Raw genomic sequence first — 15,718 nt, forward strand, 5'->3', positions numbered from 1 at the left:
TAGGGTGAGAGGGAAAAGATATAAAAGAGACCTAAGGGACAACTTTTTCACACAGAGGGTGGTACGTGCATGGAATGAGCTGCCAGAGGATGTGGTGGAGGCTGGTACAATTGCAACATTCAAGAGGCATTTGGATGGGTATATGAGGGAAATGGGCCGAGCGCTGGCATGTGGGACTAGATTGGGTTGGGATATCTGGTCAGCATGGATGGGTTGGACCGAAGGGTCAGTTTCCATGCTGTACATCTCTATGATTCTATGATCCACATTCAAAAACTCAGCGCACCCCAAACAAGTAAGCCACTACCATTACAGACATCATTAGTAAGTAAATGGAAGACTGTGTGCCAAGCAAGTGAATCTGAATGTTCCCCAACCAGAAACCATGGATGAACCAAGAGATCCACTCCCTACTGAAGTCTGGGTCTAAAGTGTGCAGGTCAGGCAAACCTGACCTAATCAGAAAATCCAGGTTTGACCTTTGTAAGATCATCACAGGGATACCAAACTAAGCTTAAGACCCAGACCAACCACATGGACACCTGTCATTTGCGGCAAGACTTACATGACATAACAGGTTACAAAGCAAAGCCTAATAGAATCACAGACAACAGTTCATCCCGATCAGAGTTTAATATATTTGTTTGACAGAAGGTTCATGTGAAACGATGTCCTCTTTCCCAACAGTCTTGGATGCTGCAGTACCCACATCACAGATATTAGCTTGGCCTTGAGAGTAAATCCACAAAGTGACTGACCTGTGTACTCAGATCCTGTGTGGCACAACTGGGGGTATTCACAGATATCTTTACTCTCCTTACCATGTTCTGAAGTCCCTACCTGCTTCAAGATGACCACCATCATCCCAGCGCCAAAGAAGAATCATGCAGCATGCCTCAATGCCTGTAGCCCAGTGGCTTTGACCTCCATAATTATGAAATGTTTCAAGATGTTAGTCATGACTCGTATGAACTCCAGCTTCCCAGACTGCCTCCGTTCCTTGCAATTCACCTACCAGCAAAATAGGTCTATGGCAGACACCATCTCCATGGCCTTACACTCAGCCCTGGAACAACTAGATAACAAGGATACCTATATCAGGATCCTACTTTGAGCTGTAGTCAATATTTTCAACACCATAATTCCAAAAACTCAAACTCAGACCTAGATCTTAAAACCCCCCTCTAAGGAGATCCTTGACCTTTTGCTAAAAAAAACACAACCGGTAAGAATAGGGGACAACACCTCCTCCACTATAATCCTCAACATGGGTGCTCTGCATGGCTTTGTACACAACTCCTTACCACACTCCATCAATTATGTGGCCAAATTCCACTCCAACGCCATTTACAAGTTTTCTGACAACACCATTATTGTAGGTTGAATCTCAAACAACAATGAGACAGAATACAGGAAAGAGATGGAGTGCTTAGCAGCATGGTGCAAAGACACCAATCTCTCCAATGTCAGCAAAACAAAGGAGCTGGTCATTGACTTCAGAAAGTGGAGTGGAGGGCATGCCACTGTCTGCATCAATGGTGCTGAGGTCAAAAACACCAAGCTCCTGGGAGTGATGGTCACCAGCAATCTGTCCTGGTCCACCCACGTCGAACTGATGGTCAAGAAAGCACAACCTCGTCTCTACTTCCTCAGGAGACTAAGGAGACCTCATGTCTACAAGAACTCTTACTAATTTTTATACATGCACCACATACAGCATCTTATCTGAATGCACCCCAGTATTGTATGGCAATTGCTCTTGCCAAGACGGCAAGAAACTAGAGAGAGTGGAGAACATGGCCCAGTGCATCGTGCAAACTAGTCTTCCATCCATTGACTTCATCTATACTTCTTGCTGCCTTGGGAAAGCAACTAATATCAATGACCCCTCCCACCCCTGGTTATACTCACTCCCACCCACTTCTGTTGCTAAAAGATAAAACTTTGAATACATGTATGAACAGATTCAAAAGCAGCTTCTTCCCTGCTGTTGATTGACTTTTGCATGGACCTCTTCTATGTTAATGGTGATCTCACACTCTCCCTTCTCTGCAACTGTAACACTGTATTCTGCACTCTTTTATTGCCCTGATGTGCTTTGTATGGCACAATTTGCCTGTATGGCACTCAAAACAACATTCTCCACTGTATCTCAATACATGTGACCATAATAAACCAAACTTAAAACTCAAAGAATAAGTGCCATGAAATGAAGTGTAAAATGGCAGCATAAATGGATGAGGGTCCACCTTTCCCATTTCCCACAACTAGATGCCTGTCTAAACTGACATTATCAATTCATGCCAATAATGATTTTATTTCGCGCACAGGTCCATGTCTACTTGAATTGGGTCAAACGCAATATGTGTTCAATGTGTCTGTGCAGGATCTGAACTTCGATGGAAGAGCATTGGTCTATTCCAATATACGACCTAGCCTATTTTTTGAAACTCTTAAATCAATAACTTAAAATTTTACCAGGAATATTTCAGCATGGAAATGAACATAAACACATTTTGTCTCAATAGGTACAACTGTGTGAAATGACCAATGGATCTGTTTCCATGCTGTATTACTTTATGACTCTATCCTGTTCACTTGACTTCCTTCTTCATGCAGGGAGCACTAAATGCCAGCAGGGGTAGCTACTGGGACATTTGTGTTGCACGTTGATCAATACTGCCATCAGCTGGCCTCTTTGTTCCTGCACACAGGCTGACAAAGCATTTAGTTTGAACTTGAGCCAGTCTCGATACGGGCACAAAAGTCCTGTGAAAAGGATCCTGAAGATTATGCAGAGCAGAGGTGATCTGGAAAGTTTGTGACACAAAAGCAAAGACCTTCCCGAGTAGTCATGCACACACCAATAGCAAACAAAAATCTCAATGTTTTAACAGTGCAATTCCCATTCACAGACACGAAACTGAACTGCAGAAAATTTATTTTCAATGTCTTTACCTAAAGTCCATCTCAGGCATTTGCAAACATTTGCAACATCTTTGGGATTGTGATTGATCAGAAACAGAGATAGATCTGCCATATAAATACTGTGGCTACCAGAGTAGGTCAGGGGTTAGGAATCCTGCAGTTAATAACTCACCTCCAGACTTGTCAAAGCCTGCCCACCTCTACAAAGATCAACTCAGAAGTGGAATGGAACACTCCCTACCTGCACTCAGCCAGGCACCTCCAATGACACTCGAGTAACTCGACACCATCCAAATCAGTGGCCTAGTGGAATCACTGGGCTGTTAATTCAGAGACCCAGGTAATGTTCTGGGAACCTGGTTGAAAATTCTGCCAAGGTTCAATAAATATTTGAAATATCTTCAATAAATATCTAGAACTAGGAGTATAATAATGACCATGAATCCATTGCTGATTATCTGGAAAATCCATCTAGCTCACCCATATCCTTCAGAAAAGGAAACTGCCATCCTTATTGGTCTGGCCGACCCATGACCCCAGACTTCCAGCAATGTGGTTGACTCTTAACTCCCCATTGGGCCTATCCAGGAACACACTCATCCCACAAATGATTCAATTAGAAAAAAGCAATGCAATGTGCTTGGTTACTGTCCCATCCACTACTTTCACCATTTGTATTATGTGCAATGTTATTCTTATTTAAAGAAAGATAGTCATTTTAATCAACCTGTTAAGACATGTTATGGGCACCACTGTGGCACCTGAGACTTGAACTCAATGTTTTTTGGCTCATCCATGAGGTCTATGTCATAAAACTGTTTTCTGAAGAAGGATATACTCACCAGAAAAGGGCTTCATTAAATTAATCCCCAACGTAGTGGGATTATGTTCTGAGAGGTGAATGAAACAGAACCTGTATTTTCTAGAGTCTCGAAGAATTAGAACTGAAAATGGGTTGCTGGTTAAAGCGCAGCAGGTCAGGCAGCATTCAAGGAACAGGAAATTCGACGTTTCGGGCACAAGCCCTTCATCTGATTCCTGATGAAGGGCTTGCGCCCGAAACATCGAATTTCCTTTTCCTTGGATGCTGCCTGACCTGATGCGCTTTAACCAGCAACACATTTTCAGCTCTGATCTCCAGCATCTGCAGACCTCACTTTTTACTCTCGAAGTATTAGAGACAATCTCAAAAATGGTCTATGGGTGGCAGGGTGGAAATATTTAGGAAATTTCCCAGACAGGTGACTCAAACTAGGGGACATAATTTCAGGATAAAAGGAAAGTTATTCAATGAGTAGAAATTTCTATGGTGGTGAATCTTTGAATGGAGAATTCTTAAGGGCGATGGAAGTCCTATCATTTAGCAAGTTTGAGAGAGAAATCACTATGCCTTTGGAGACTGATAACATTGAGCAAAGTAGAGATATTGCGGGAAAGTGGCAGTGACACAGTGATCAGATATAATCCAGAATGGTGGGGCAGACACGCTGGGCTACGTTTGTTCACATGTTCCATCACTGGTGCAGAGTGGCAGTAAAATGCACTCCAGCATTTCACAAAGGCTCCTTCCACAACATAGTCCTAAGCCATTAAGGAGGACAAGAGCTGCAGAGCAGGTGGGAATACCACTATCTGCAAGTTTCCCTCGAACTCTCAGACCATTATGGCTTGGAACTGTACTGCCACTCACTATTTTAGAGTCATAGAGATGTACAGCACAGAATTTGTCCATACTGACCAGATATCCTAACCTAACCTAGACCCATTTGCCAACACTCAGTCCATATCCCTCCAAACCCTTCTTATTCATAGACCCATTCAGATGCCTTTTAAATGTTGTAATTGTACCAGCCTCTACCATTTCCTCTGGCAGCTCATTCTATACACGCACCACCATCTGTATGAAAAAGTTGCCCCTTAGACCCCTTTTATATCTTTACCCTCTCACACTAAACCTATGCCCTCTAGTTCTGGACTCCCCATTTCAAGGAAAATACCTTGTCTATTTATCCTATCCACGCCTCTCTTGATTTTATAAACCTCTATAAGGTCACCCCTCAGCCTCCGAAGCTCCAGAGAAAGCAGCCCCAGCCTGTTCAGCTTCTCCCTTTCGCTCAAATCCTCCAAAACTGGCAACATCCTTGTAAATCTTTTCTGAACCTTCTCAGGTTTCACAACATCCTTCCGCTTTCTGGGTCAAAACCCTAGAAATTCCTTCTTAATTGCACTGATATGATACAGCAAACATAATCTGTAATTTCAAATGTGGCAAGATACCTCAAGTGTGTCACATAGTGAAAAATAAGTTCATCACAATTGCATTTTAATAAACAGTTTAAATTTGGCATTGCCTTTACAAATTTTCTTTGTAGAAAAGCAACCAATCCAACATGAATTTGCTCCTTATTGCTGGTCACAGCCCTATGCACACATCACTTCTTTGCTTCGCTCAGAGTGGGATTGTACGTTTCTCTGGAAGTATCCATTACATCTGAAACACCTCAAAATCATGACAGAAAATAAACCGGAAAGAGTTACAGCAACTGCGGCCGAGTGCAGTAGGTCAATTATCACATTCTAGCAAGATGCTAACCTTGATAATCTCAGAATAAATATACAACACTGGATACACAGTCATCACTGTTTCCAACCCCTCCAGCACATTTATCACGATTCCAAGAAGATACATCAGGGTAAAGCACAGAGCATTATTTATCACTCAATCTTTGCAGCGAGACGGTACTTGAACTCTTCTGCCATTTTGTGGTTGGCACCCCTAACGTGTACAGCCCTGCTTTCCATTTCACACTTGATAAGATGCAAATAGTTCCCAAGTGCTTGTGAGAAAATCTATCAGTTAAGTAGTAGCACAAAGGAATCACTCCAACTAAAAATCCCAAGAGAAACTACAGAGCTCCAGAAACATGTGCATTATTTAGAATTTCAGTGGTCTAATAACTTATTTAGCCAACAACCTTGGGGTTACTGAGCAAACCTTTCCACGAGGTACACAGAAAGTAAGTTTGTAGTTACATATTTCACAAAGTCCTTAATTAAATTTGTTAATGAATCAAAGTTTGCAACAGAACCCACTTAAAAATCACAGAATGATACAGTACAGAAGATGTCCACTCATCCCACTGTGTACATGATGGCTTTTTGAGATATCCAAATAATTCCACTTTCTGCTCATTCCCATAACCCGGCAAATTATTCTTCTTTTAAGTATTTTGCCGCCTGCCCTCATTTCAATCACAGAGTCCCTAGTACAGAGAGGCGATTCAGCCCCCTTGAGTCTGCACTGAGCTTTGAAGGGGATCCCACCCAGAGTCATCCCCAGTCATCAGTAGTCTGTGAATATTGGTTTCCACAGCTTTGAACACTAAGCATATTTTCTGGTCTTTCAAACCTTCTTTGCTCAAAGGAGACTAAGTGCAGCTTCTCTGGTCTCCCCTTCTATCTGAATTCCTTCATCATTGGCACACTTCTAGTCTGCGGTGCAGAGTCACGCCAACGGCATGGGTTCAATTCCCACACCATGAAGGACTCTCCTTCTCAACCTCTGTCCTTGCCTCAGGTTAAACCATCACCAGTCTACTGAAAGAACAGCTGTTTGGTCCATAGGAGAATGGTCACTCGACCTTCTGCATCCTTCCCACTGCCGTGACGCTCTTTCAAAGGTACACTGAACATAATACTCCAATGGAGATCAAACCAATTTTATTTTAAATACAAATTGCCATGATATTTTCTACTCTCTTTCAAGATTAAAGAAGCATTTTTAATTTAAAAATCACCTGCTTCAATGTGGTTTCATTTGGATAAGCACATGATTACAAAAGGTTTGGACAGAAGATAAGTATCTTTCTAGATAACACCTGACCCATGTGACCGCCCTCCACTGGTTTCAATTATCTGAGGGGGCTCAGGTCGGGATTTCACAGGGTAATTTCCCCCACCCCTCAAGTTATTTGACCTTCTCCTGACTGGTCACATGGCTGCCTAGAGGTACTGTGGGAATGTCCAATGCCACAGGTTTTGCAGGGTTTGGGTTGGCGGGGGGTTCCAGATGTAGAAGCTTCCAGTCACGATACTTCCATCATCAAAGCTGGGCCCAGCCTGATGGAACAACAGATCTTTTCCTGCTTTTCCACTTTAAAAGGCTTCAACTCACCACCTACTTGTTTTCTATTGCAGCTTGTAAGTCATTTCAAATTAAAATGGAACAGTCAAGAGGGCTTCCAATGACGAAAGTGATCAAACCTGAAAGTAAAGCCACAGAAACACAGCACAAAACCAACTCAGTGACAATTCTGACAAATGGCTTTTGAGGAGGGCCATGTTGTATCTCAAAATGTTAACTCAGTTTTTCTCACCACAGATGTTGTTAGAACCGCTGAGCTTTTCCGGCAATTTGTTTTATTTTGGTGACAGTAATTTGGGACAGGATGAGCTTCAAAATGGCTTAAAATTATGTCATAATTATCTTGATCTATCAAAAGCATCTAATCTCAGTTTTGAGTTTCCAGTGATCAGTTATTCACATTAAAAAATTCAACTGTGCAACAATTTTGCAGTGATTTAAGTTAGTCAATTTATCTTCCACATGTCAGCACAGAGTGAAGGTCCAGATGTACCAGCTCCGAGTGGCATCGAGGACTGAGGAAAGGGTAGGGATCCAGTCTGACCTTTGAAGTCCTCAAATTACTCTAAACCTCAAAATGGAACTCCTGTGTGACCAGTACATTCAGTCCCAAGTCTTATTTTTCTTTTAAACTAGTTTTCCCTCTGGGATTGTTTACTTTTCTTTTTTGGAAAAACGCAGATCAGGCAGCATCCAAGGAGCAGCAGAATCGACGTTTCGGGCATGAGCCCTTCTTCAGGAAGAAGGGCTCATGCCCAAAATGTCGATTCTCCTGCTCCTTGGATGCTGCCTGACCTGCTGCACTTTTCCAGCAACACATTTTCAGCTCTGATCTTCAGCATCTGCAGTCCTCACTTTCTCCTACTTTTCTTCTTTCTCAATCATCACACAGGAGATTAGTAAGTGTGGTTGGGTGGGATGCTGGAAAAGCATAGCAGGTCAGGTAGCATCAGGCAAGAGCCCTTCATCAGGAATGAGGGTCACTCACCATTAGGGAGTGTGGCATCTTATTCATAGTAACTGAGATTATGCCCCTAACAGGCTAAAAGGATTCTCCTCCTCTCTCTGTCTGCTGGACTAGCAATGCTGCACATTACCTTGGCAACACAATTTTTTTAGATCCACACTGCTCACAAAGCACATGATGGAATGAGATCAGGATTCAATAGCTCATGTGTAATTCTTGTTTAAAAACACACATTTTATACACCTTAAAAGGCATATACCTCTGCTACACCTACTTGTCACTCAAATTTATTTTGATAATGTGAAACATGCAAATTAGGGACACCTAAGATATGTGCTTCAGGTGCCCATTACCTGCAAGTGTCATTCTTGTCAAACTGTCCTTGTCCGTAAACTCAAACAGATGAACTAAATACCTCATAATTATATTTGCCTTGTAGTATTCCCTTCTCATTGCTATGTGTAATTCTAATGAAGTAGGATATAATTACTTTCATGTCCTGTAGCACTTCTGTGATGTTCTGCTGGTTTCCCTAATTCATCAGGGTGGCATAGTGGTTAGCACTGCTGTCTCACAGTGCCAGAGACCCGGGTTCAATTCCCGCCTCAGGCGACTGACTGTGTGGAGTTTGCACATTCTCCCCATGTCTGTGTGGGTTTCCTCCCACAGTCCAAAAATGTGCAGGTTAGGTGAATTGGCCATGCTAACTTGCCCGTAGTGTTAGGTGCAGAGGTAAATGTAGGGGAATGGGTCTGGGTGGGTGCGCTTCGGCGGGTCGGTGTGGACTTGTTGGGCCAAAGGGCCTGTTTCCACACTGTAAGTAATCTAATCTAATCATTAGCTTTCCTGGGCTATTCCTTTTGAGGAACGTACATCCAATTCCTCATCACGCTCGCAGCCTGTACAGGATGCTCAGAGATCACAGTCAAATTTTAAGATGATGATGGGAGAGTTATTATTCTGCAGACTGTCTAGAAATTTATAATCTACTTGTTCACAGATGTTATAACATACCTGGGATTTAAGCCCAGGGCTCTGGCTCAGAAGTAGTGACACTATTCCTACCCACAAGAACTCTGCAGACTCATTTTTAATTAATATGCTCAGACATGTTACAGAACACCTCTGGTGCCAATGGGGATTTGAACCCAGTCTCAAGGTCAGAGGTAGGGAGATTATTACTGCCCCATAAAAACTTGCTGCAGACTCTCAACTAGAACAATCTTCAATTCACTTTGGACAGTGACAACTGAAACTGTTTTCTACTGGAACAGTTTAGAAAAGTTCCCCACAAAGAAAAACGATGGTACTGCCAAATCTAAAGTCTGCTGTTTATCAAGTAGCATCAGCATAAGATAAAATAGAAAAACGTAGCTATGACCATTTCAAAGAACGTAATAATTTAGGAAGCTTAGAGGAATATAGAAAGTACAGTGATAGAGTAATACAACACAGAAACAGACCCTTTGGTCCAACTTGTCCATGCTGACCAGACATCCTAAACTGTTCTTGTCCCATTTGCCAGTTTTTGGCCCGTATCCCTCTAAATTCTTCCTATTCATGTGCCCATCCAGATGCCTTTCAAATGTTGTAATTGTACCAAGCTCCTCCACCTCCTCTGGCAAATTGTTCTATATGCCTTCCTACCAGACCTATTAGCCTATCTTGCCACCTTCACGGATGTGTGAACAAGCACCCTAACATTCTTCTGTTCCTCTAAACTTCCTAGTGTTTCTGCTCTTCATTGAATCCACCCTTGTCTTCTTCCTCCTTCCAAAGTCCTCACATTAAACAGGGTCCATTTGACACCCTAACACCCTCCTCTTCTGTCAACCAGGCAGTCAATCTTTGTCATCCATAAACTTAATTATCATCCTTCCAGATTCTTATTGAATTGATTTATGAAGATCACAAACAATAATGGAACCAGCACTGATCCCTGTGGCATGATGTGGCACATCTGGCTCCATTGACATAAACAGGCTTCACCACCACCCTCCACCCTCTGGGTGGCACAGTGGCACAGTGGTTAGCACTGCTGCCTCACAGCGCCAGAGACTGAGTTCAATTTCCGCCTCAGGCAACTGTCTGAGTGGAGTTTGCACATTCTCCCAGTGTCTGCGTGGGTATCTTCCAGGTGCTCCGGTTTCCTCCCACAGTCCAAATATGTGCAGATTAGGTGAAGAGGCCATGCTAAATTGCCTGTAGTGTTAGGTGAAGGGGTAAATATAGGGGAATGGATCTGGGTGGGTTGCTCTTTAGAGGGTCGGTGTGGACTTGTTGGGCCGAAGGGCCTGTTTTCACACTGTAAGTAATCTAATCTAATTTAACTTCTTTCACTATGCCAATTTTGGATCAATCTTGCCAAATTATCCTGGATCCCATGAGCATTTACATTCTTTATTAGTTTCCCAAGTAGGACCTTGGCAAAGGCCTTGTCAGAATCCAAATAAACTACATAAACTGCTCTACCTTCATCCAAATGCTTAGTCATCTCAAAAAATTCCACTGGCCTTCGGGTAATACAGAAATGAAACTCTTGTGTTTCATTGACCTGTTTCTGACCTGGCAATTTTCCCACATGGGACAAATCATTGCACCAGATGCATGACCTCACTCTTTCAAAGTCATGTTGACTATCCCCAATCAAATCATGCTTCGCTAAATGGAGATTATTTTTCTCCTTCACTACTTTCTCCAGTGGGATACTACTGTTTGACTTATTGGTCTATAGTTCTCTGGCCTATCTCCCCCCACACTTCTTACAAAGTGCCAATCATCTGGCACCTCCCTCGTGGTTAGCCCTCTAAATTCCTCCTTCATCTCCCACAACAGCCTGAGATACAACTCATTCGGACCTGGAGATTTGTCCACTCTTAAATTCCCTAAAACCTCCAATACATCCTTGGTTCTTTCATAAATCCGTTCCAAGAATTTCACAGTCTCTTATCTCAAATGCTGTACTTACATACCCCTTCTCCTGAGTAAAGACAGAGGTGAAGTACTCCTTTAACACTGCGTTCTCCAGCTTCATGAAAAGATTGCCCACCTTAATGGGCTGTATTCTTTTCCTGCTTATTATCGTCCTCTTGGTACACTTGGAGAATATTTTCGGATTCTCCCTAATTCTCCCACCAATGTTTTCTCATGCCTTCCTTTTTGCTCTAATTGGTTTCCTGAGATTCCCCCAGTACTTCCTATTCTCCTTCGTGCCTCTGTTGTTTTGTTCCCTTTGTATCGGTTATATATCTCCCGTTTCGTTTTTATATCGCCCTAGACGTCCATGATTCTCTGGGCTTGTAGCTCCTACATTTCATCCTAAGGCTTGTACTCCCCTTTTTGAAAGCCTTCCACTTTTCCTGCTGTAGACTTACTGTCATGTAGTGTGTTCCCAGTCTATTTTAGCCAAAGCCTGCCTTATTTTAACGAAGTCTGTCTTATCTCAATGCAGAACCCTTTGTTGCAGGCTATCTTCTTATTTTTCCATAAAAAACATAACATACAGTGCTGTGGTCACCCCTCCACTGTCACCGCAAGCACTTGACTGGCTTCATTCCCTAGAATTAGATCCAGCACTGCATAGTTCCTCATAGAGTCATCTACATATTGACATAAAATGCTCTCCTGTACATTTTTCAAGTAATCAGATTGTTGCCCAGAATCCAGAAGCTTGCTCACATCTTTGGAATATAGACGAATAACAGGTGACTTTTAAGAAAAATACAAGATTCTTAGAGGACTTGAGATGGTAGGTACAGAAAGGTTGTTACCTCTTCTGGGAGAGTCTCGAACCACAGATCATATTCTCAAGAAAAGGAGTCACACATTTAGGACAGGGATGAGGAGGAATTTCTTTGCTCAAGAGGTTTGCATATCTGTGAAATTCTTTACCACAGAGAGCTGTCAAGACTGAATCAATAACGTATTCAATACTAAGACAGACAGTTTTTTAATAAAGGAAGGAAATTAAGGTTATGGAGAAAAGACAGGAAAGTGGAATTTCAAGGTTTTCAGATAGCCATGATCTCATTGAATAGCCTACCATGGTCCTATCTCTTATGGTCTTAGACCATGAGACAAAAGGAGCAGAAATTAAGCCATTTGGCCCGTCGAGTCTGCTCCACCATTCAATCGTGGCTGATACATTTTTCAAACCCATTCTCTGGCTTTCTCCCCATAATCTTTGACCTTCTTGACAATCAAGAACGTATCTCTGTCTTAAATATACTCAATGACCTGGCCTCCATAGTTTTTTGTGGAAATGAATTCCATAAATTCACCACTCTCTGGCTGAAGAAGTTTCTCCTTAGCTCTGTTCTAAAGATTCTTCCCCGTATTCTAAGGCTGTGCCCTTGGGTCTTAGCCTCTCCTATCAATGGAAACATCTTCTTAATGTCCACTCTGTCCAGGCCATTCAGTATTCTATAAGTTTCAATTAGAAATTCTTAACTCCATCGAGTGTAGAAAAAGTTCAAATGTTTCTCATATGTCAAGCCTTTCATTACTGGAATCATTCTCATAAACCTCCTCTGGAACCACTCCAGGACTAGTACGTTCTTCCTGAGGTATGGGGCCCAAACTTGCTCACAATGCTTTAAGGTTCCTCATGGTAGACTGGTTTGCAAGGTTAGATCTGATGGAGTACAGGGAGAAGTAGCTATTTGGACACAGAACTGGCTTGAAGGTAGAGGGCAGAGGGTGGTGATGGTGAAGGGTTGGTTTTCAGACTGGAGGTCTATGAACAGTGGTGTGCCCTGGGGATCGGTGCTGGGTCCACTGCTTTTTGTCATTTATATAAATGACTTGGATGTGAATATAGGAGATATAGTTAGTAAGTTTGCAGATGACACTAAAATTGGAGGTGTAGTTGGAGCGAAAAAGGTTACCTCAGAGTAAAATGGGATCTTGATCAGATGGGTCAATGGGCTGAGGAGTGGCAGGTGGCGTTTAATTTAGTTAAATGTGAGGTGTTGCATTTTGAAGAGGCAAATCAGAGCAGGACTTGTACAGTTAATGGTAAGGTCCTGAGGCGTGTTGCTGAACAAAGAGACCTTGGAGTGCAGGTTCATATTCCTCGAAAGGGGAGTCATAGTAGATAGGATAGTGAAGGAGGCATTTGGTATGCTTTCCTTTATTGGTCAGAGTATTGAGTACAGGAACTGTGAGGTCATGTTGCAGCTGTATGGGACATTGGTTAGGCCACTTTTGGAATATTGCATGCAATTCTGGTCTCTGTCCTATCAGAAGGATGTTGTGAAACTTGAACGGGTTCAGAAAAAATTTACAAGGATGTTGCCAGGGTTGGAGGATTTGAGCTAAAGGGAGAGGCTGAATTGGCCTGGGCTGTTTTCCCTGGAGCGGTGGAGGCTGAGGGGTGACCTTATAGAGGTTTATAAAATCATGAAGGGTATAAACAGGATTCCTTGGGGTGGAGGAGTCCAGAACTACACGGCCGTGTGTGTATGGAATGAGCAGAAACACAAGTGGTGGAGGCTGGTACAATTACAACATTTAAAAAGCATCTGGATGGGTATATGAATAGGAAGTGTTTAGAGGGATACGGGTCAAGTGCTGGCAAATGGACTAGATTAGGATAGCATATCTGGTTGGCATGGATGAGTTGGACCGAAGGGTCTGTTTCTGTGCTGTACATCTCCATGACTTTATCATTAAACCTCTGACCCCCACCTCCCAGGAGGTCATGGGTGGGGAACCACTAGCTAAGTGAAAACATAATACTATGAATGCTGGAAATCTAAAGCAAACACCTGAAGTGCTGGAGAAACTGCAGATCTGGCAGCATCTGTGGAAAGAGAAACAGGGTGAATGTTGAGCCCGTGATGGTTCCTCTCCAGAACTGAGAATTCATGAGCCCTCTGGCATGTCTCCCATGAAACTCCCAGACTCCCACTGCCCGACTGTTACCAAACCCAAGTGCCCATCCAAATCCAACCAGCCACCCCCTCTCAGTGTGGACATAGCTCAGAATCGTTCCCAAATTCTATTGTAGTTGATCCACAAAGTCTCACATGTCACCAGGTTAAAAATCGAATGAATTCACATCGCTGCAAACTGGTGGCCCTGATAATATAGAACATGTTACATGGCATTAAGCCTCTACTTCTGCAAAACAATAACTGTCTCACTACACTACAGAAGATTATCTGGACTTCATGAAGAATTGGAAGTATCTTCTCAACAGTTGCATTTCATTTATTTTAATGCAAAGGATTGCAATCCCACTACATTCCTTCAGGTCGCGGTTCCAATGTGGTCTCCATTTCCCCCAGTAACATCAGCAGAACTTTTTTTGTTGGTCAAATACAGGAATTATTAAATATAACAGCTTTGGAAATACATGCAAAATATTGACAATGCATAGCTTTCCATCAACATTCTCCACTGTTCAAGCTTCCAGAGATTGTCTATTTGGGAGGGAGTAGATAATCACAGGATCCTTTGAAATACAAGATCTGAGGCAATGATTCCTCAACTCCTCATTTTGTTCAATGTTTTTCACAAGGGCCAGGGCATTTGGCCATGGATCACTTCGTTTTCACCAGAGGATGAATTATACCACATTATTAAAGAATAAATCTTCAACTACACTTTGAAGTATCCAAGGAATAGGAAATTCGACGTTTCGGGCAATTCCTGATGAAGGGCTTATGCCCGAAACGTCGGATTTCCTATTCCTTGGATGCTGCCTAACCTGCTGTGCTTTAACCAGCAACACATTTTCAACTGTGATCTCCAGCATCTGCAGACCTCATTTTTTACACTTTAAAGTAGTCAAGATTCAAGAATGCATCACCAAAACCACCAGATTTGAGAGTGCCATCAATTGGCATGCTTTTCGAGATCAGTTCAGAACTCTAATTTTTCAATGAAACAATCAGGCCCTAAGCTCATTGGATGGCCTGTGAAGTGAGTTTAAACAATTCACCAACTACTTAAGGGTTGAAATTACAGCAGTTCATTTGAGGGAAGGCAGCCATGATTGACAATGCTGTATAAAACACAATGGCAGCACTCATGACCTTTGACAACAAATGCACTTCAGAAGAGACGAGATGGAATTAATATTCCCAGGTAATCAATCTCTCTCACCTGTTACAAGGTTGATTTTAGACGGCTCTTATGGGACAGTGGTAGGCAACACCTCACCCACAGAGAATGAAAATTACTTATGAAGAAAAATCTGCTGTTATCATTGCAGGAATATTTAATGTTTCCTGATGAATCCCATCATTTGAAGTGTGCGAATCCCATTAATAAATTATTTTAAGTACCTTCTCAAACTAGAGTTTGCGTGAGATTTTTTTAAAAAACGTCCAGTATCTTTTCAAAATGGTCCCAAAGAAACATATTGTGTTGGAAACAAACTTGAGCTTTGGAAGCAGCAATAATTGGACATTAGTATTTGGCTAATGACAAAACTAGAAGGTGTACAATTACAAAATTTTTTTTGTTCTTTTATGGACTGGACTGAACTGAATAGTTTGTTTGGCCATTTCAGGGGGCACTTAAGAGTCTGGAATCACATGTAGGTCAGACGAGGTAAGGATGACAGATTTCCCTCCCTGAAGGGGCATTCACGAATCAGACAGGCTTTTAGAAGAAACAATGATAGCTTCATGGTCACCAACAATCAGACTTGCTTCATATTCCAGACTTTA

General features: G+C 42.3%; 1 protein-coding gene across 5 annotated transcripts in view; it reads right to left on the reverse strand.

The window, feature by feature from the left end:
• The window catches only part of rad50 (RAD50 homolog, double strand break repair protein), a 157,656-nt gene that overhangs the window by 77,407 nt on the left and 64,531 nt on the right, over positions 1 to 15,718 (reverse strand). The window lies entirely within an intron of this gene.

This window comes from Hemiscyllium ocellatum, chromosome 16, assembly GCF_020745735.1.
Source record: "Hemiscyllium ocellatum isolate sHemOce1 chromosome 16, sHemOce1.pat.X.cur, whole genome shotgun sequence".
NCBI classification, from domain to species: domain Eukaryota; kingdom Metazoa; phylum Chordata; class Chondrichthyes; order Orectolobiformes; family Hemiscylliidae; genus Hemiscyllium; species Hemiscyllium ocellatum.